At 39.2% G+C, this 20,483-nt stretch overlaps 1 protein-coding gene across 3 annotated transcripts in view; it reads right to left on the bottom strand.

Moving 5' to 3' along the window:
• The window catches only part of LOC107394422 (zinc fingers and homeoboxes protein 2), a 186,885-nt gene that overhangs the window by 103,311 nt on the left and 63,091 nt on the right, over positions 1-20,483 (bottom strand). For 2 of the 3 annotated variants that reach the window (XM_015973353.3, XM_015973352.3), the window contains exon 2: positions 17,110-17,278. The gene's annotated coding sequence lies outside the window, so the exon portion shown is untranslated. Of the gene's footprint in view, positions 1-12,014; positions 12,101-17,109; positions 17,279-20,483 lie in introns of all 3 variants that reach the window. The other variant, XM_054744997.2, reaches the window with a different exon arrangement.

The following is a 20,483-nucleotide window of genomic DNA, read 5'->3' as shown; positions in this document are numbered from 1 at the left end:
CTTTATCAAAAGCAGCAAGTGCCTTAAAATCTTCCTTTGCCCCAGGGTTTGTCTCACAGGCTACCCAAAGCCTGACTCATTTTGTTGAGGAGCTGTTGTTTCCGGGAGCTCGAGGTGAAGAAAGCATTTTTATTTTTGGCTAAAGAAACAAACTTTTGAGCTAGGGGTTAAAATGATGAATCACCACTGAGCGCTAGTTTGGAGCCTCAGCTGCAACTTGTTCATTATAAATGCAAATTTCTGCATCTGTTCTTTGTTCTAAAATGGTTATTGCAGCTATTTCAGTGTAAAAGCTGTTAATATTTACTATTTTACTTTTAGCTCCCTGAACAGCAGTTTGGAGAACACCCTACAGGACTGATGAGCTAACGGCTAGTTCGGCAACTGCGAAATCTTTTGTTTTTATAAAATTTTTCTTAACCACAAACAGTATTTTATAACAAAGTCATTAGATTGGAATTATGTGGCTATATACTTGATTTTTTTTTTCATATTATGTGTTGTTATTGACGTAGAAATTATACCAGCACAAAAATGGAAATTCTGGTGAATTCTAGGAAAATAATATTTTAGATTCCTGCTGAAATGTCATGTAATGCCATTAGAAAATCAAGAAATATTTTCTTGAATCACTTTTAATTTTTTTTTCTTTTGAGTTTTGGCCATTAGCTCATCTGTGCTGTTGGATGTGAACCCCATTTCTCAGAACTGGGGCCAATCAGGGAGCTAAAAGATATTTAAACACTTACTTTTTAATATCATTTTTTTATGTTGATGTTTATAACTTTTACATAAATTTAATTATTAAATAAATGAAATAGATGAATAAAAGCCAACAATGAAGTGCCATTGTAAGAAACAATAAACGTGTTTTTATTCCAAGAGAATCATGAAATGTTTCTGAAATCTAAACTATAACTGTTTTTCCATAAATGTAGCTATTGACCAAAGAGTTGTATTTATAAAGGACGACCAGATACTTGATGAAATAAACAAACACTTGAATCATTTATAACAGCACTTGCATGAATCTGATTTGATAACAGGACAGGTCAATGTCAAAACGTAACATCCGTCCCCGTAAAACCAACTTTTTAAATCACCATCGCATCGTTTCTTAACAAAAAAAATTTCAAAAGTTGTTTTTATCATAATCTAGTAGACCTTGAAAATATAATTTGTTTTAGACTCTATAACTTTTTTAAACAACACAGAAAATAAGTTGTTTTTAAAACTTCATTGTATCTTTACGAAACCAAACTCGGGGCCTTGAGAACTTCAAGCTGCTGTCTGTTCATTCTTGGAAAAAATTTGTCACTCATCCCAAAAATTGTTAAACGAATTCCTCTCAGAAACACCTGAAATGTTGAAATACTCCATCTAATAATGGAGTGCATTGTTGATTACCAGTGAATGTGGCTCATTTTGAGGCCTCTGGCTCTTTCTTTTCTTTATTCCGCAGAAACAACATTTCATTAAGCCGTAATTGGATGAGTTACCTGTGAAACTTCTCAATACTTTTTCTCATGTGCACTTTTCTGACATTTCTGTAGCTAAAACAGAATGAAACCCTATCAGGGGATTTGTTGTTGTCTTTCTTTTTGAAGGGGATGTTTTTAAGTAGCACTCAACAAAACTGAACAAATGAGATCGCGTAAGGATGAGTGTGTGTGTGGATGGAGGATTTTGGTGAGAACCAGAGAGTCGGATCTACCTTTCCAAACAACACTTGACTTGATCAGGGGCTGGATTATGTGGCGCTGTGATTGGACAGAGGCAGCGAGGGTCAGCCGCTTGGCTGAATGGATGGAAAGTATTTCAGCCAAATTCTTAAACCCTGATTTTATTATCTTTTTCTGTGAACAAGCCTGAGTGGCTTTTAACCAGTCACCCACACCCTCATCGACTTAAACATAACCTAGAGATGATTCTACTAATCTCCCTGTGAATTATTCCAAGTCAAACCTTCTTTTTAAATGGATCAGTGTTTTGTTTTTAAGTGTGCTCGGTGTCAAATGTATTCCTGGGCAACGCAACAAAGCAAAAGCCTCCACCAAGAGTCAGAGAACTATATTTTCCAAGATCTACAAAGAGTCCAGCAACAGATGGTCTGACCCCCACAGAGTCCTGATCTCAACATCACAGAGTCCATCTAAGATCACAAGAAGAAAGTGAGGACACCAACGCAGCCTAAATACACAGATGGTGAGTCGTCCATGATGCTAAAAGACCAACTTAAACTGAAATAGCTGCGAGAAAAAACAAACAAGGAAATTAAAACAAGATGAAATCTAATGTAGTGTTTGACTGGTGTGGTTTGGATTTCTATAAAACCCCTCAGAAAAAAGGAAATTTGATTAGTAAGGACGTTTTTAGGACCGTGTTTTTATATTCCAATCCAATCCAATCCAATTTTATTTATAAAGCGCATTCACAAGGCATTACAACCAGACAAGGCGCTGTACACTAAAAATGTTAGTTAATTAAACAGGCGTTATACAAACATGTCGAACACAGATAAAAGATAAAAAGGAAATACAACAAAATTCCCAAAAATAACAGCTAAAAATCAATAAGACACAGGGTGAAGTAAAAATAGGAAAAACATTTTACAAAGAACCTCAATAATACGGAAGTCGATAATTGTGGAGTCAGTTTATAAACAGTGCAGATGTCAGTGAGGTTCATAATTATGTGGTATAAGCTAGGTTGAAGTAGTGAGTTTTCAGGCGTGATTTAAAAATGCTAGCTGTTGGTGCTAGCCTCACTAGCAGTGGTAATGCGTTCCACAGCTTGGGTGCACAGACAGAGAAAGCCCTTTCTCCACGGCTTTTTAAACGTGCATTCGGAACAGCTAGGAGGAGCTTATCTTCAGACCTGAGAGCACGCGGCGGGTTGTAGTAATGGACAAGTTCACACAGATATGGAGGAGCTTGATGGTTCAAGGATTTGTAAGTGAGAAGCATAATTTTGAAGTTTATCCTGAACTGCACGGGCAACCAGTGGAGAGATTTCAGAATTGGAGAAATGTGTTGTCTTCTGTCAGCTCCAGTCAGCAACCTAGCTGCTGAATTCTGGACCAGCTGAAGTCTAGAAAGAGCTGCTTTACTGATGCCATATAAGCAGGAGTTAGAGTAATCCAGCCTTGAGGTGATAAAAGTGTGGACCACAGATTTCAGAAGACGGACACTCAGGATGTGCTTTAGTTTCGAGATGCGTCTTAGTTGGTAAAAACATGAATTAACTGTGTTATTGACCTGGGCATCCATCTTCAGAGCCTGGTCCATTTTTACTCCAAGGTTGGAGATTACAGAGGATACATTAGGTGAGAGATAGTTGAGGTCAGGTTGTTGAGTTGCCGTGATACTGTTAGGACTGAAAACGATTATATATATTATAATAATATATTATAATATATTATATATATTATAATATATTATAATAATATATTATAATATATATAATATATTATATATATTATAATAATATATTATAATATATATAATATATTATATATATATTAAGAAACTGTGTAGTCGTTCTGTTTAGTAATCTGAAAGATCAGTAGTTAAAGGTTGGGATTTTATTCTAAAAAATGTGTTAAGTTCACATATTGCCCGCCCAAATGAATGAAGTTTCTTGACAGCTACTTAACTGAACCAAAAGATGTCCTACAATTCAAAACCACATTTACTTTGCCTGTTGTTGAATGTGGGTAGCTTGGGGTGTCTAATGTAGCATACCAAAATGACCAAAACGTCTGCCATGGGTCAGATAGTAATGTTGTAATGACCGCAGAGAAAAAGTTCTTTCTAAGAAACGCTGCAATACATCATCAGAGCTGTAGCCCACTTTGACACACCCCATTGAATTAGCACATCCCAACTCACTTCAATGTCGGCTTTATATAAATGTTGCTGATGGACAATTGCTAGCCCGAGCTACATCTAACAATAGCCTGAGCTACCGCTAACATTAGCTTAAGCTACTGCTAACACTAGCCTGAGCTACTGCTAATGCTAGACTGAGCTACTGCTAGGGATGTACGTAGTTAACCAGTTAATTACCGTTAATGTTTTAACCGGGTAAACTAGTTTTTCCCGGTTAACTGCTTCAAGTCCTTCTGCTGTGCTGGGTGCAATATATTTCATGCCACTAGAAGGCGCAAGAGCGCCGCTATCAAATATGTTTACTGGGCGACCGCAGAAGAAGAAATCAGCTTGTCACAAGGTCAAACAAATGTGCTCAAACACGAGGTGGTTAGAAAAGAAACAGCATTAGAGCAGTTAATTCTTAGTTATTTCATTCTTGGAACACAAAAAGCCTCACATCAAAGCGCTGAGCCTGGCAGAACATGGCACAGCAAACTGAACCGAGACCAGCAACAAAAGGTCAGTGTGCCGCCGTGATGCTCCCACTTGCGTCTGCCCCCTAATTTGTCTAGTAAAATAAAGAAATGTCAGTGTAATTATTTAGTTCAATGTAAGGAAACAAAGTGTTTTTCTAAAAACCGTGGCCTCCAGAATGCACTTATGAGCATGCAATTACAAGCAGCGCTGTGTATTAGATGCCAGACGGCCAGCTGCACAACAAGTTCTGAGTCCGACAGACATGGAGCTGGCATACAACTCTCTCTTCGGCGATGGTTGGTTTCCGGTTAACCGGCTATTAACCATTAAGGGCGTCAATAGCCGGTAAAAGAAATTTTGGAAAACGTGCATCCCTAGCTACTGCCAACACTAGCCTAAGCTACTGCTAACACTAGCATAAGCTACTGCTAACGCTAGCCAGAACTACTGCTTACGCTAGCCCAAGCTACTGCTAACATCCTTGTTGGACGAGAGGGAACCACATTAGAGCACATGTGCAGCATTCTGGGATATTGACCCTTTGAACCTAAATCATCAGACCACATGGGTCCACCATGTCGGTAGACTAAAGCATAGTAAACAGAACGCTAAGCGAGGAAAAGTAGTGCCTGAAAATGTTTTTTATGTAGTTTTTTACTACGTTTAGCATGGCGTCAAATTGTTCAAGCCCAGTTCAGTTACCGGAGGAAGTAGCACACCTACGTGGAATAACAGTAAATCACGGGAGTATTGAAAGGAGAGGAAAAGTGGCAACTGAGGTTGTTTTTTTGTTTGTTTTTTTGCCAGTTTAGCCTGGTTCCTATTGGTTTAAGCCCAGTTAACTTATGGGAATATCTACAACTTGCCTAATGAGATATCCTAATACTGAACCCGGCTGTACACGGGGGATTTTAGTTCCAGGCAGTGTCACAGAGCCATTGGGGTAAATAGCCAAAAAGCACACAGCTCATTATTATTCATATCCTGGCTGAGTGGGAGGGGCAAACCAGTCTTTTCACGTAGGTCTTTATTATGGGGGTGTATCTGGCCATTGTTTGAGTCTCCTGGGCCATTTTGAGCCCCAACAAAGTTTCATATGCTAGAAGCTCAAAGTACAGTTTTTCATTATAAAAAAGAAATCAAGGACTCCTTTATTGTTCTATTCTATAATAAAAATGTCTAAAAAAGTATTGATGTGGACACTAATGTAGAAAAAAAGAACAGAAGGGGTTTTAAATGTGTAGTCTGAATGACACATTCACAACTCTAAACACCCACGACCACAGAGATGAAAATGAACAAAAAACAAAAGATGATGAATAAATAAATAAAGAAATAAACAAATAAATAAATAAAGCAAAACCTAAAAAGTAGCTAATTTAACACCAAATTTCTCAGCAAAAGAGCTGAAATCATACAACTGCCAAGCGAAACAAGTGAATCATCAACAGGTAGAGCGTCTCTTGCAACAACCAGCGACCACAAAGCTCCCTGTGCAGGTGTTCTGCAGGAGAACACGTGGAAACAAAAAAGAACAGAGCTGTGATGGTCAAGTTCAGCAGCACAGCAGCGAGGTTACGGTTTCATACAATAACTTGGAGAAGAAAAAGGCGAGCAGCAATCTGTCTGGCCACGCCAACTGCCCACTCACACCTCCTCCACAGGTGTGTGTGTGCATCTGTGTGAGTGTGTGTGGATTTTTACAGGGTGAGTCACTCTCTCCCACGTAGCAGATACCTCCAGCAGCGGTTGTGGAGATCCCATCATCCCTTGCACAATACCTGCACTGTACTCCTCACCCTCCCGCTCCGCCTCAGATTTGTGCTCGCTTCCCAAAGCTAAGCTGCCGCTCAGATTTCCAAACGAGACGGCAGCATTTGGAGGCAACAGATGGCGATTCGGCGAACAACGCTATGATCAGACAGTGACACAGCATCAGGGCAGCGCGTTAATTGTGCAGTCTTTGTTTTCTGCAATTAATTATAAGAAAAGATACACCAGAATATTTCAGATCTCCTGCTACTGAACTGATTATGTGGCGTGCAGTTACGTATTTTGATCCATCGCATAATTAGGAATAATGATCTCATTTTGGAGACAATAGGAATTAAAAGCAATAATTGTGCAGTCACACATTATATACGTGATACGTCTCAGTGATTATAAAGACCTTTCATTCTTGCAATGATACAGAAGATTTTTAATCAGGCTTCAAAAGCTGAAGGGTCATGAAACTCATTCAGTATGAAAACAAAGCAAACTCACGATGCAAGTAAGCTGAGGGGGAAAAAAAATCACCAAGTTCTCAAATGCAGAGCTGTTTCTGCAACCCCAGCAGTGTGCCATTTGGATGATTCTGTTAGGCAAGGGCCTTCATAGCACCTTAGAGGCAAATATTTTTAGTTAGGATTGACCCACGTGCAAACTCCATCCATCATTCTTGCAATCTTACCACCACACTTGGGCTCCACAGGTCCAAATCACCAAAGCAGAGTGGCCTTCGAACCGGCTGCTGCCCAGAATTATGCCTAAAATAATAATCTGACTAGATGCTTGCCAAGTAGTGGTGAGTTTCAGCTTCAGTTGGCTGGGTTTTCTGCACTAGTACACCCTGAAACTGCCGACTCTAATTTGCTGTTTGTGGTCGCCGAGGACATTTACGTATACGGATGTTCAAAGTTGATTAGAGGCTGATAGAAAACGGTTCAAGAGGATCTGAAAAGTCTACAAGACATAGCACGTTTTTTGTGTTTGGTTTAACTCTACTTCCACCATCCGTTAGTGCTTCGCTACGTGTTGAAAACAAGTGGCCTCAGTGGCTTTGAATCTGACACCATAATTGATGGGCAGTCCCTTCGTTTCATCGTCTTGGGGTTTTTAGTCATGTCAGCAGCTTGTTGGTGGGGTAGCAAATACCAGGAGAACATTCCCATCAGTCCGGACTACTTTGTCCCAATGCCAATCTCCAAACGACTTACATGTAAAAATGATAAACAGGGACCTTTTATCTGGTAAGATTTTATCATTTACGTCTTGCTTACAAGAAAAAAAAAGGTTTTCGCAACCAATAGACAACAGGCATGTGCACTGTTGTTGACACCATTGTTTTAAGCTGAAAAGCGGGTTGTGTTAGCAAATCTTAAAAAAAAATTGGCTAAGCTGATTACGGAGTTGTTACACAAGTCAGCATTTAACAACTTTCTTTGAGATGCCAATTAAAGAGCACTACAACAGATCTATTTATAACACTGCATGTGAAAAATGCTTTTAAAATAAGGTGATGGGACAATGGGAAGATCTCAAACTGAACACGATACCGGAAAGTCAGGTTCAGCTGCTAAAACATCAATTAGAGACATTTATGTTAATGACTTCAACTTTTAACGAGTTGATAAAAGGGAAAGACGGGGGCGTTTTTGGCATTCGTGAGTGAGTTTCCAAAAGTTTCAAAATGTTTCTCTCATGAATCAAAGGACCTTGTTCTAATGTTGATGGAATTATAGAAGCACCAGTTTGCATAAAATTGCAGCGTATGGAACTTCTCTCAGGTTTTCCATGGCTCAGAAGGTGTGATATATGAGAATTAACTAATTGGATCTAATTGGGACTGGTTATCGGTTAATTTGGCTGTTAGGTGTCAATGCAACACTGGTTCATCCCTTGAGTTCAGGAGACGTTTACACCTGAATAAAAATTTGCGCAACTAAATGTCCCTTAAAACTGTTCAAAAAAATTGTTGCAGGAAGCTGGAACACATCTTGAATTCAATGGGTTAGATAAGAAACGTTGAAAGGGGGTTGAAAATTAACACACGAATAAAATGAGACATAATTAGGGCGCGTTGTGTTTAAACTGAAAATAAAAATATAGCAATTACATCATGTGACCCTGTCATGTATAAAACAATGCACTAGAGCCACTCATTATTTCTAATTCAGTGATTCCAACAATAATAGTTTCTTCAACAGCAGCCAATTGATTTTTAGGTTTTATAAACAAAAAAAAGGAAATTTTCATTGCATCAAGTTGGCTAAATTTTAACAAACTTTGTGTTTATCAAGGTTACAAAAAAGTTTCATTGAATTTGTCGTTAAATGGTCCTGACTGCCTATACATAAATGCGTTGCATTACAGCAACACCACGATTTCACTGTGACCTCCGTGGCACGCCAATTCCCACCAGGGACGGCGTATCAGACAAAGAGAAGTGATGTTGTATGCTTTAAAACTCATCATCCACGCCCATAAATGTTAATATTTGACTCCATACCTTTTTCCTGTTTGGTAATTCTCCACTGCCAGGATAAAAGCCCTAGCCTAGTGAACTAGACCAAATTCTTGCTGTGCAAATTTTGGTGTAGGAACGCTCCATTGGAACCTCTGCAGCCCCTAGCACCATTCTGGCTGGCCAATCACAGCTCTCTGTAGGGGTTTCAAACACCTAGAGAGCTGTGATTGGTCCATAATGGTGGGCCAATCATAGCGGTCTATCTGCTTTGTGACCCAATCACAGCACTTTATCCGCTTTGTGGGCCAGTCAGGGCCCTCTATTGGTCTGGTGGGCGGAATGATGCAAAAGAGTGGAACAAGATGGCGACAGCTCGTTTGAAACTGCTTTTACGTCAATTTTGGACTATTTGGACTTGAGTTTTATTAGAATCAGGAGCAGATAGATGAATTTAAGTTCTTTTAGAACAGAGGATGTAATTTTGCCTTCTTCAACAGCGGACCGCCTCATTTACCGGCATCCGTTGCGGTGAGTAAGTCACGTTGTTCATTGTCCAGTAGCATGCGGAGATCATTTAAAAGACAACGGTAGAACCCACCCCACGACCGAGAGCCATTAATACAGTGTTGCTAAACTAAATAATATATTTATTTAGTCTGGCTTGCCAGGCTATAAAAGCCCATTTGTCCATGCTGAAAACATGTCGTTGCTCTCCTCAAAAGATGCGGGAGACATCAAGCTTTTTGGTCACTAACATTTACATAGCTGCGCAATCGCAACTCTGCATGTATCTTTTATTTTGAAATTTACCAGATGCTTTAAACTGATATCGTGTGTGATTTCATGTTTAAGCATACGTGAACTGCAGAGTTTCGTGAATTCAGGAAGTGTGTTACGTCTAAAATAGAACCCAAAGCCCCATCTTTAGTGGAGCACACTTCTGGGACGTGTCTGACACGCACCCCTGTGCAGCGCTTTCAGAGAAAAGGATTAAGTGCCGGTACGTCCAGACTATCCACAGAGTGTCAAACTGCGACAGTAGGGGTAGAAGACATCCCTCCATTGTTCGTTAGATGGAACCAGAAGACAGACTGATTTTGAATGATAGATGGTACCGGTACTCCGGTACACTTGGAAAAAAGTCCAGCCCACTTTCAAACCATAGACTATGATGGCTTCTATTACCCGTAGAGACAGCGACACTGCCGTAACATGCCGCTCACACACCCTGCCTAAATTGGAGATAAAAATCAATAAATACCCTGTTTTTTTTACACGAGTTGAAAACGCATCACTTAAAGTTGGTTTTCTATTTGCAAAACAGGAGTTTATGATCAAACATTCTCTCTTTACCAGTTGTTGCTTCAGCGTTAGTGCCACAAAACAGGTCAACAGTGGAGAGATGTTTTCTTTCTCATAATGTTGGGTTAAAGCTGAGTAAGTGGAGGTCTAATTGGTCCACCACCACTGAGAACTACATCTCCCAGAATGTACCAACAAAAAGGCGACTGATTGCTGATAAAAAACACCTATGCAGGATGGTGGCTCTCAGTCCTCAGTCAAACAGGAACAGCACAGCAAGCTCTACTCATGAGTTGACTCTAAAGACGCCAATGGTTGGTGGATATTGTTTTGTTTATGATATGAAGTTGTTTAGGTTGACCACTAAAGTCATGTTGTTTGAGTTTGATTGAATACAGGTGTTTTCAAGCATGTAGACATTTGATTTGTCATTGTTACACTTGATGCTTTAATATCCCTTTTTTAAATGATTGAAAACTTAATTTATTGATTGAATTTTAGTGATTCAGTCATGCTTTAATTTATTCATTTACACTTTTAGTGTAGGAAGATTTAGTTTAGAAAGTTCTTTGTTTATTGTATTTTATATAAATTATGTGGTATTTAACACTTGTCTCTGTTCTTTGAAGGTTATCAACCTGATAATCACTGAACTGAAATAATAAAGATTGTTGGAAAATGAAGGAGTTGTCTAGTTGTAAAACTAGTGTGGAGCTGAACACATAAAATTTCGCCATTTGGGTGAAAGAAATTATCTCCTGCTGCTTTTATGGCAGTAATACATTACCTGTTAGTACAGAGACCAAATCTAGAAGTATGTAGTGAGTATTTTTGAGTAAAACAAAAGAGAAGTATTGTCTATCAAAACAAATGGATGATAAGTGTTAAAACTGGGATTGGATTTTTCTGTCAGCGATGGACAACCCAGCATCAACTGGTGCCAATAAAAAAATAACCAATTTTTAATAATCATTCAAATTTATTCCAAAACATTCCCACATTTTGCCCTTGATAGTTGTTCATTTCGCTCCCTGTTCTGACGACTGGGAAGAGCACAGCAAATAACTGGAGTACAAACTCCTATTCCACATTTTTGTGAAAATACTGACACTCGTAACATTTTAATGTAACACAAAAGGACATTTTTTTGAGCATCAAATTGCAACACGAGCTGGGACATTCATGCAAATCATCTCACAATGTGTCAGAATTGTGAAATGGCATAAATCTAAAGTAGAGAGAGACAGAAATGATCTGAAAACGTAAAACCGACTCTGACGGGGATATTGTTTCATTTCCAACAATCTCTCTTCACTTTATTACATATTGGCCTGCCTGTTTGATTCTACTTATGTGTAACCCATGTCTATGTTTGATTACTTACTAAACAGATGGTATGTTGGGAGTTTTATCAGTACATCCTGTCCACGCTCCTTTCATGCGTATAACAAACACACTGCAGAAATCCTAGACCCACAGGACCTCCCTGACAGCTCCAGATGTGGTGACCGAACTTTTATCACAAACCAGAGCCTCTTCTGAAGCCAGCTTTGTTGAAAACTTCCTCAAACGTGCACTGCACCAAATTACACGAGCATCTGAAGCAGCAGCGGTCCTGTGTGGCAGTACCGACTACAAAGTTGGGTTTAGTGCCGCGGGGGCACCAGAGGCTCTGGACTCTGCCATGTTGAAAATGTTACAGCCTGAACCTGCTGAACTAAGCGTGCTGTTCCAGCTGAGGAGGAATCTACACTCGTACACAGTGAAACGCAATTCCACATGATTGTAGAAGTCATCTTGAGAATCTTCTCTTTCCATCAGTCAGCTTGTGTCTGAGCTCGATCCGGGATTCGTCTCTCCCCTGCTGCTCTTTTCCTCAAGTATCAGATCTCGTCTTTTATACTTTCATTTAGGCCTCTCTGGGATGCTTTCTCCCCTCTTCCTCCTCTCCTAAAACCAGTTCTTCTTCGCATTTTAACACCACAGGTCCAGTCTGGAGAGAAGTGCAGCTCACTTCTGAATTTTGGAAATTAAATGTCATCTTTTGCTGACATCCCCCCCTCACTCAAGCCACTTTCACTCAGAGCCATCAGGGTTAACCACCACCATCATAACCCACCACTAGATCTCCTCACCTTCTTTTAAAACTTTCTTTTCGACAAAGAATCCACATTTTCAACCACCTTCAGGGTGAGTTTTCCACACCATTTCTCCAAATTCCCTAAAAACAACCCAACAAATTCAAATAATTAGTAAGCAGAAAGAACAAACAACAAATTAGTTGCAAAGAGATTAGGGTTGTCACGGTAACCGGTATAGCGGTAAACCCCGGTAAAAAAGTTGACAATAAAAATAACCGTCCAGTTTTTAAAAAACTATATTATCTCGGTGGGTTTACCGTGGCCGCGGTTTCGGCGCGATGACCCTTACCAGCCACCGTCGCTTCAGCTGAAGTTCCCGCTGCGCGCACACGCACTTTTTAATTTGCAACGGCACCAAAACTTTGAAGCTGAAATAATGGCCGAAGGAGGAGACGGCAGCGCCCAGGACATCCATCAGCCCTCAAAGAAGACTAAATCGGAAGTATGGGCATATTTGGGATTTCTGAAAAATGCTGAGGGACAGTTAATAGAAGACGGCTATCCCGTTTGCAGAACGTGCAGGAAACAAGTGTCTGCAGAAGGCAGCAACACTTCAAATCTCATGGCACATCTGCGTGACCATCACCCACGTCTCCACAGCCAGTGCAAGGTAAGATAACATTAGCATTTTAGCTGAAATGCATGACGTGAGGACTTTTGGTTGAGGGAGAATGCAACGAGTCACTATATACTGCAGCCGCAGCGTCCTCTGGCAGCATTTAAACCGTGTCACGGACACCCTGTTGCTGGATGAAGCATCGTATTTGTTGATGATGAAGAGAAATATACAATTAGTTCCTTGTCATGGATTTGTTTACTTATTCAATGCCATTTATACTTGAACATTTGGATTTGATTACATAGTGTAGTAGTTATTTTAGTAATTTGTTTAAAGTGGATATTTATTTTAAATACATATTTTTTATGGTTGACTTGTACAGTGCTCAAGTCAAGTGTGGACTGGAGTTTTAGATTTTCATTTTGATAATGAAGAAAACAAGTATATGAGAAAACAAGTGGTGTTTCTTTGATTTGTTTACATATTGTTTATGTTTTGAATGTTTGGATTTGTATAATTTAAACCTGCACTGACTACTGTAACAAGTTCCAGAAAAATAAGCTATTTGTTCCTTTACTTGTGAAAAGTTGCACTTTTGCTAAGGCTTTGTGTTATTTTAGGTTTAATAAACACTGTTAAACCTTTTCAGAACTATTTCAGTTTGTGTAGAACAGGACTATCAATGCTTTCTGAACATATGCAACACCGTTTAAAAAATACCGCGATAATACCGAAAACCGTGATAATTTTGGTCACAATAACCGTGAGGTTAAATTTTCATACCGTGACAACCCTAAAAGAGATCCAAGATTGCGGATGAATGAAGAAGAAAGAATCAAGCCACAAACTGGACCCCGGACACATAAAAGCCTCTTGAGGCTTTGAATTCTGCTAAAGTGTACACTTTCCGTCCTCTTCTGTCACTTTCTGAACGACTGAAGGACATAAAAGGGACAGAAAGAGCCCAAAATGTGGATTTGATTTCCCTCTGAAGTTTCCTTTTCCTGATGGAGGGACTATGAGTTACACTGGTGTTTGATTTCAGTGAAACTGGTGCCAAACACCAGATAGGAGGAAGCAGTTTGAGCCGGTTTTGCCAGTCGAGTCTTCATTTGTTTAAAGCAAATGTGGTGCGTTGTGCATTCTGTCAACGGCCTTTTTATAAAGTCCAATTGACTAAGAATGTATTGTTTGTTTAAGTAAAATTAAAGTGAACAGTTATTCTTTTCAACGATGTCCACTGAGGATCTGAGTTTTCCCCTCTGGGATTTGGTTTTCTTCTGAGGCGTCTGATCAGAACCATCCCAGACCGACTCCACGCCGCACACTGGGACTACATCTCTGGGATTATCTGCAGATCGAGACCTTAATCTGTCTTATTTGAACCAATAAAATCTTCAGTCTGTTGTTCTATTTGTCATTACAGTCCAAAGAAGCGTTGTGTTCAGATCTTGGGAGCTCTGTAAGGCGTTGGGTGTCTGTCTCTACAATAGGATTAAATATTTCTAAATAATCTGAACAAATAACTCCACTGTAAGGAGATTTAAGGAAAATGTGATATTTATTTCATTTGGCTGGCAGTTTGTCCTGGACCGACTGCTCTAGAGCAAAGTGTTTGATGCAAGAAAATTATACATGCCAAGAAAAAAGCTTTTGCTGTCCAACACCATAGAACTTCACAACAGCACTACAGTCAGTTCATTACATAAAAAACAGCATTTGAAGTACATAAAAACACATTACACCTGTGCTGGAACTGTCACACTGGCTCCCTGTAGGTTATCGGACCAAATTTAAAATTCTGTTGTATGTTCGCCAGTCTCTTCATGGTAATGTCCTACCGTACCTGGCTGGGTTACTACAATGGCATACCCCTTCACGCGCCCTACGCTCAGCTGAGTGGGAGTTGCTGATCTAGGTATAGGGTCAAGGTGTGATTGGGCTTTTTCTGTCTTAGCTCCTACACTCTGGAAGGAGCTACCACCCTATCAAACAGTCACCATCACTACAGGTCTTCAATAGTTGCTTGAAGACTTCTTTTATCATTTGGCTTTTACGTAATATGGTTTGTAGAATTTTTTTGTCTCTGTTTTATCACTTTAATCAATATCTGTGTGATGTTTGTATTTGTTTTATTGCTCTGTTTTTCGTGTTTTTTTTAATTGTCATGTTCAATTCTGATACAGAGAGGTGCTTATAGTAAATGACTCTTTGCTAATATAACACAAAAATGTAGCTCAATATCTGTAAATCTGATTACAATTAACAAAGGTGGAAATATCTACTTCTAATAAAGTTGTTTTATTTTTATTTTTTACTCTGGCCAGTTGTGTTTATGTACTTTATCCCTAATAGACATTGTTGACTACAACATTTAATGCCTGAGTTTTAAATAAAGATCTTTTGTTGTCTGTGATTTCAAATGACTCTGGTAGTTTGTCCCAACGTTGAAGTGTTAGCCGTTGGCTGTTTTTCCTTCTTTGGTATTAGTGATCAAAGACCCTTTCACACCAGTGGTGATCTGTTGCTAAATACACTATTGCATAACGAATGGAGGACTGGGTGAATGGGGCGGTTCAGTAAGATCAAATACCAGATGATCCAATAGTTGATTTCGAACCAAGTTGTGTTATTGGCAGAGGTTTTTAGGCAAAAGTGAGAGAATCACCTCAGTTTTTTATGTCCACACTATATTTATAGCTATACTATGCAAGAACATTGTCAAGAGAAATGAAAAAATGATTTGGGCTGACTTGTTTTGCAGATCTGCCCATTGTAGCTTCAACTGGGTAAAAATTGGGGTAAAATGTAGTTTGTCCAAGTGGCGTAGCTAGTGAGACGTCATCGGCATTGTCCCTGAGCAGATCTGGTACGTACACCATCACCTTGCTTTCTGATTGGCCAAATGTCACAGTTAAAAGGCTACATGCTCTTTGTCTTTGTGGCTCACCACAAACACCACAAACGTTGCAATATCAGGCCAACAACATTTATGATCATAGCAACTCCAAGGTGCTTCTGGGCAGACAAGTGCACTCTTAATAGACCATACATGGCAGGAATATCTGATGAGATTAACTTTACAGCCATTACAATAATCGTGGATTTTCTAAAGATTGTTAAAAAAAGGAAAATCTGGTGAAAATTTGGCATAATGATCTTGCCGCGTGTACCAGACGTAGGTGGTGGAGCCCTAAACTCTGGCTGAGATGGTGCAGGTGCGTCTCCCAAAGTCAATCTGTCATTCTCACTCGCCGTGTATCTGTTTACTTAAGCGTTTGAGGAACTGAAAGCCTCTTCTGATGCACAAGCACAACACATTCATCAATTACAGACTACACTCTTACACTACAACGATGCAATCGTCTCCCCGGAGACTTCCATCAAAGGCAGCTGTATATTTTAACACAGTCATTATACGAGAAATAAGAATTAATCTTGTCTTGTTCAAACAGATAAAATAGCAGGTTTTCAACCCAGAAAAAGAAGGAAAGAAAAGCTATGAGAGCTTCCAATAGGCTCGGCTGTCAAAAAGTTCCACTAAGTGGCAACGGCAACAATAAAAGGATGTCTACTTGTCCCTTCTTTGCTTGAGAGACACACAAGTCACACCACTTCATGCTCCTTCCTGAGAGGTCGCCATTAAACAAATCCAGCCCTGCCGGCAAATGGCGAATGCCAAAATGTCACTTACTCGCTTCTCAGCCAAAGTTCAGCATCCTGTGAAAAATGTCACCCCTCAAAGTAGCAGGTAACAGCCTTCACATGTTTTTTTTTTATTTTATTTGTTTTTATCTTGTAGGGGGTTAAAGCCGGGTGGGTTAGGGGGCTTAAGTAAAAAAAAAAGGCTGGAGATCAGTTTAAAAAAATAAATGAATGCACGTTTTGATCTGATGATGGTGAGAGGTGCAGCTGTAGTTGCTACAGACAGGAACTAAAGAAAATATAGTTTTATTAGTTGTTTGAAAATTTAGCAAAACCTTCATGTTTAGTAGTTTTTGTTCTTCGTTCGACGTGTGATCTGCTTACGTCAGGACAGCAGCAAAACAAGGTTGTTTTGTCTGGTTTCCCGAAACGTTCACCCCGTTTGACTCCGATTAAAAATAGAAAGAAAAAAACCCGTCCAACAATTTTCCTGTTTCCTGTAACTGAAGGTATACGTCAGGTGACATGACTTACCTGTGGTGCTCATGGGACATATTCTAATCAGTAACCTAACATGCATTATTTACTCAACATCAAGGCACCTATTAAGCTGGTCTTTAAGCATTTGAACAAGAACAAGACTGGCTTCCCTGGAAGAGCTCGTTGGATCTTTGCCACTTGGTGAACAGACATATGCCATCATGTTTAGCTAATCTGTGTATGCAAACAAGGGATTAAAGAAACTGTCTGAAATACATCTGAAATCTAGAAAAAAAGGATCAAATTCTATTTTTAGGTGTGCCATTTAGAGCATTTTGCATGAAAACAAAGAGTTTATAAGTAAATTTGAGGATGAGTCAAAGACAGACAAAAAAAGGTACTCACGACACTTCCTCTGGGGGAGGGGCTTCAATATGAAGGGGGCGTGGCTCATCCAGAGCTTTCACCTCCTCCGAACACCGTGTTTTGTCCTTTCCTGCCTTTCTCTCCTTCTGCCTTCCCTCTGCTGGACGTCGCTTAAGCCAGCGGCACTCTGGTAAGTCTCCTCTGGGATCTGGAAGAGGAGGGGAATGTCAGCAAAGATGTCAAAGTGTGAGGAAAAAACAGAAGGCTTATCAGATGGTGCTTCAGATCAGGATGGTGTTCCATCTGGATTGAGACAAGCAGTTTGTAATTCTAGTTCTTGAATTGTCTTTAGATCGCATTGCGGGTTAGAAACTCAGCTGGATGATTATAGAATCATAATTAATATAACTGTTGTCAGTGTTGAAATTACGATTATTTTACTCAATTGTTAAGTGAGTTGAACAAACACACTGCACTTATTCCTCCTCTTTAGGAGAAAATACACAAGCAATATACACAGTATACGTAGGTGGAACTCTCAAAATAAAACCGCTGTATAGCAAACATCCTTTTACAGTAGGCTTGCCTTATCAATGGCTCATAGTTTATAGATGGTACTTAATTAACCAGCAAAAACTTTATAAACGATTTGTGTGTTTATTTGCATTAATTAAGGGTGAGAAAGAAACTAAACTGACTGATTTATTGCCGAACCGCGAGCCAAATCTGTTCAACTATAAATTTCATCTAGAAAGAATTTCATCAGACTATGTTACTACCATGTAAGCGCAACTTTTAAAGTGATACTATGCAACTTATTCATTGTTTTAAATTCTTTTCTTGAGCCACTATGTGCTAAAACAACCCTTTACAGGGTTAATGAAATGCTATTCATACCCCACACATTAAAGCCCCCTTCAGACAGGCCATGAAAAACGGAAATGTTCCGGACTCTGTCCGTAAGACCTTTGTGTCTGAATACAAACATCCGGATAACGTGTTCCGGAATTTTACCGGACGAAGCCCCTAGTAACAGGTCCGGACTTGTTGCGGACAGGGTGGCTGCTTCAGACTGGTGAGGTAAAGTTCCGGACAAGAGGGAGGGGGAGGAGGAGGGGACCGGGGGACGCTGTGCGCACCTAGATAGCCCTCTGCTGTAGCATGCGGCGAACCATGGCAGCTCGCCTCCTACGGTACCGCCTAGACGCTCGACGGAGCGCTTCACACCGCTTCAGTGATTCCTTTAACCATTGAGCTTCATCATCCAGGTCTCTTATGCGTCTTCGTGTGCGCAGAATTATGCTTAAGTGCCTGGTAATTTTTATCTTGAGAGGCGCTATAGAAGTGATATTTTCTTCTTCTTCTTCTCCGACATTGTACAGGTAAGATAAAATAAAATAAGCACAATATGACACTAAAGCACAAGAGACAAATACTCATGAAAAACAGAAACAAGAGACAATAATAACAGTAGTTTGAAAATAAAGTATGCATTATAGTAACTTGCTAATCGAAAAAAGGAAAAGACTGTTATACCAATGTTTCCACATCTTTGACTGCTAAGACATATCTCTTCAGAATGGCTTTTGGGCGGTAAAATTTTAACTAGCAGACTTTGTCACTGAATTGTATTTATTTCCTTTTACTGTTTTATCACTCTTTTGCTCTTATTCTGTTGTTTTTATCTTGTTATTGCAACCAATGGTTTATGTTTTGTTTTTTCAAATTGGGTTGCATTCTTGACATTATATTTAATCAGCCTGTTGTACATTCTTTGATAGTGTGGGCTCATTTTAACATTGGTTTTACTGCTCTTTTGTCTCTTTTTACATTGTCCTCTTTCTGTGTTCAAGCACATTGGTCAGCTGACATGCTTTTTTTAAATGTGCTCAATAAATAAATGTGGTATGGTGTGGTGTGGTGTGTTATGGTAACCCAAACTGATGATTATCTTTCATTTTTAAGGTGTCATTATTTCTGTCCAGCAGAATTCTTTCCAAGACTTCTGACAGTATGCTATCCAGAGCAATGGGCCTTTAGTTAGCCATGCTAGGGATGTCCTGTTTTGATATCGATATCAAAAGTATTTCAATATCGGCCCAAAAACACTATATCTCATTATATCGGACTGCATCAAAAATCTCCAATATAAGCTGTCCGTTAACGTTCGCATTTTTCCAACCAATGGTTAATAAAAAATTGTCATTTTATTCACACTTACTATTATTGGCTCTTGTTCTCCGATTGAGTAGTATCATTTGATCAAGCCTTTCATACATTCCACACTACAATAGGTAAAAGTGTATGATTTTTGCTGATATTGTATTGGAATGATTTCAGTATCGGTCAATACTGACGGCTGCAATATCTGTATTGTATCGGAAGTGAAAAAGTTGCATCGGGAAATCCCTAACTCATGCTACCAACTGTCCCAGCCTTGTCTTTCATCACTGAGACCAACAGAACAGACTAGAACACCATAGTAAAATGGTACCATTTAAAATTGGTTTTAATGTTTATGAATGCTAAATAACAGTTTGTCCTTTATACTGATTATGGTGAGGCTTGGTGTTACTGTTACAAATATGTATTGGTTATTAATGAATGGTGACACATTTTATATTTATCGAGAGGAATGTACTTCAAGAAATCATTTCAAATACAGATAACCCTGATTTATTAAAAAAAAAATTTTTAAGCGTATTTTTATTACTTACTTTGTCAATCAGTCAAAATAAAGTTTGGTGGATTTACTTTCATCTCTTTTCCAACTGAACTCTTAATTGTTGTGAAGCATCAAATACTGCGTCTGTGTTTTGCCTTCATTCTGTCATCTTTAGTTGTGCTGATATGTTTGGAACATAACCCCATGAGGCATCAAGTTTAAGGGTAGAAGTTCCATCATTTGCATGCCACGACAAAATAAAAGCATGCTTGAAAGCAGAATAATAATTGTATGTTTTTAATCATTTTTTTCTTTGCCGTTTACTTTTTTTTGTGATCGTTTTGGTGCTGAAACTGAATACAAATCTGATTCATTTCCCAGCCCAAATTAAAAACGTGCAGATAAGTTTCCAGCTTTTCCAGATAATAGTTCGTAACCATTTTTAGCCACTTGGGTTTGTTTCCCCTCAGATCAAATACAAACAGAAAAACTAAATTACACCAATCTCGGTAAAGTAACTGTACAACCACAAATCAGCTCTCATGAGGCCACTCAGTCGACACAGCAGGAATCCACAGAAAGAGGAAAAACTTTTTTATAGCAGTGCATAAACAAATCAAGTAGGATGTAATAAGACACCCAACGGTGCCTTGTGGGGGTTCAAAAACTTTTATCTTTATGCAAAATTTCCCAGCACAAAGATAGGCAACCAGTGGTTCCATTCAAGCCTAAAATAACACAAATAATG

The sequence above is a fragment of the Nothobranchius furzeri genome, chromosome 19 (assembly GCF_043380555.1).
Source record: "Nothobranchius furzeri strain GRZ-AD chromosome 19, NfurGRZ-RIMD1, whole genome shotgun sequence".
NCBI lineage: Eukaryota > Metazoa > Chordata > Actinopteri > Cyprinodontiformes > Nothobranchiidae > Nothobranchius > Nothobranchius furzeri.
Note: the sequence above shows the minus strand (reverse complement) of the source record. Positions and strands in the feature narration are given on the sequence as shown.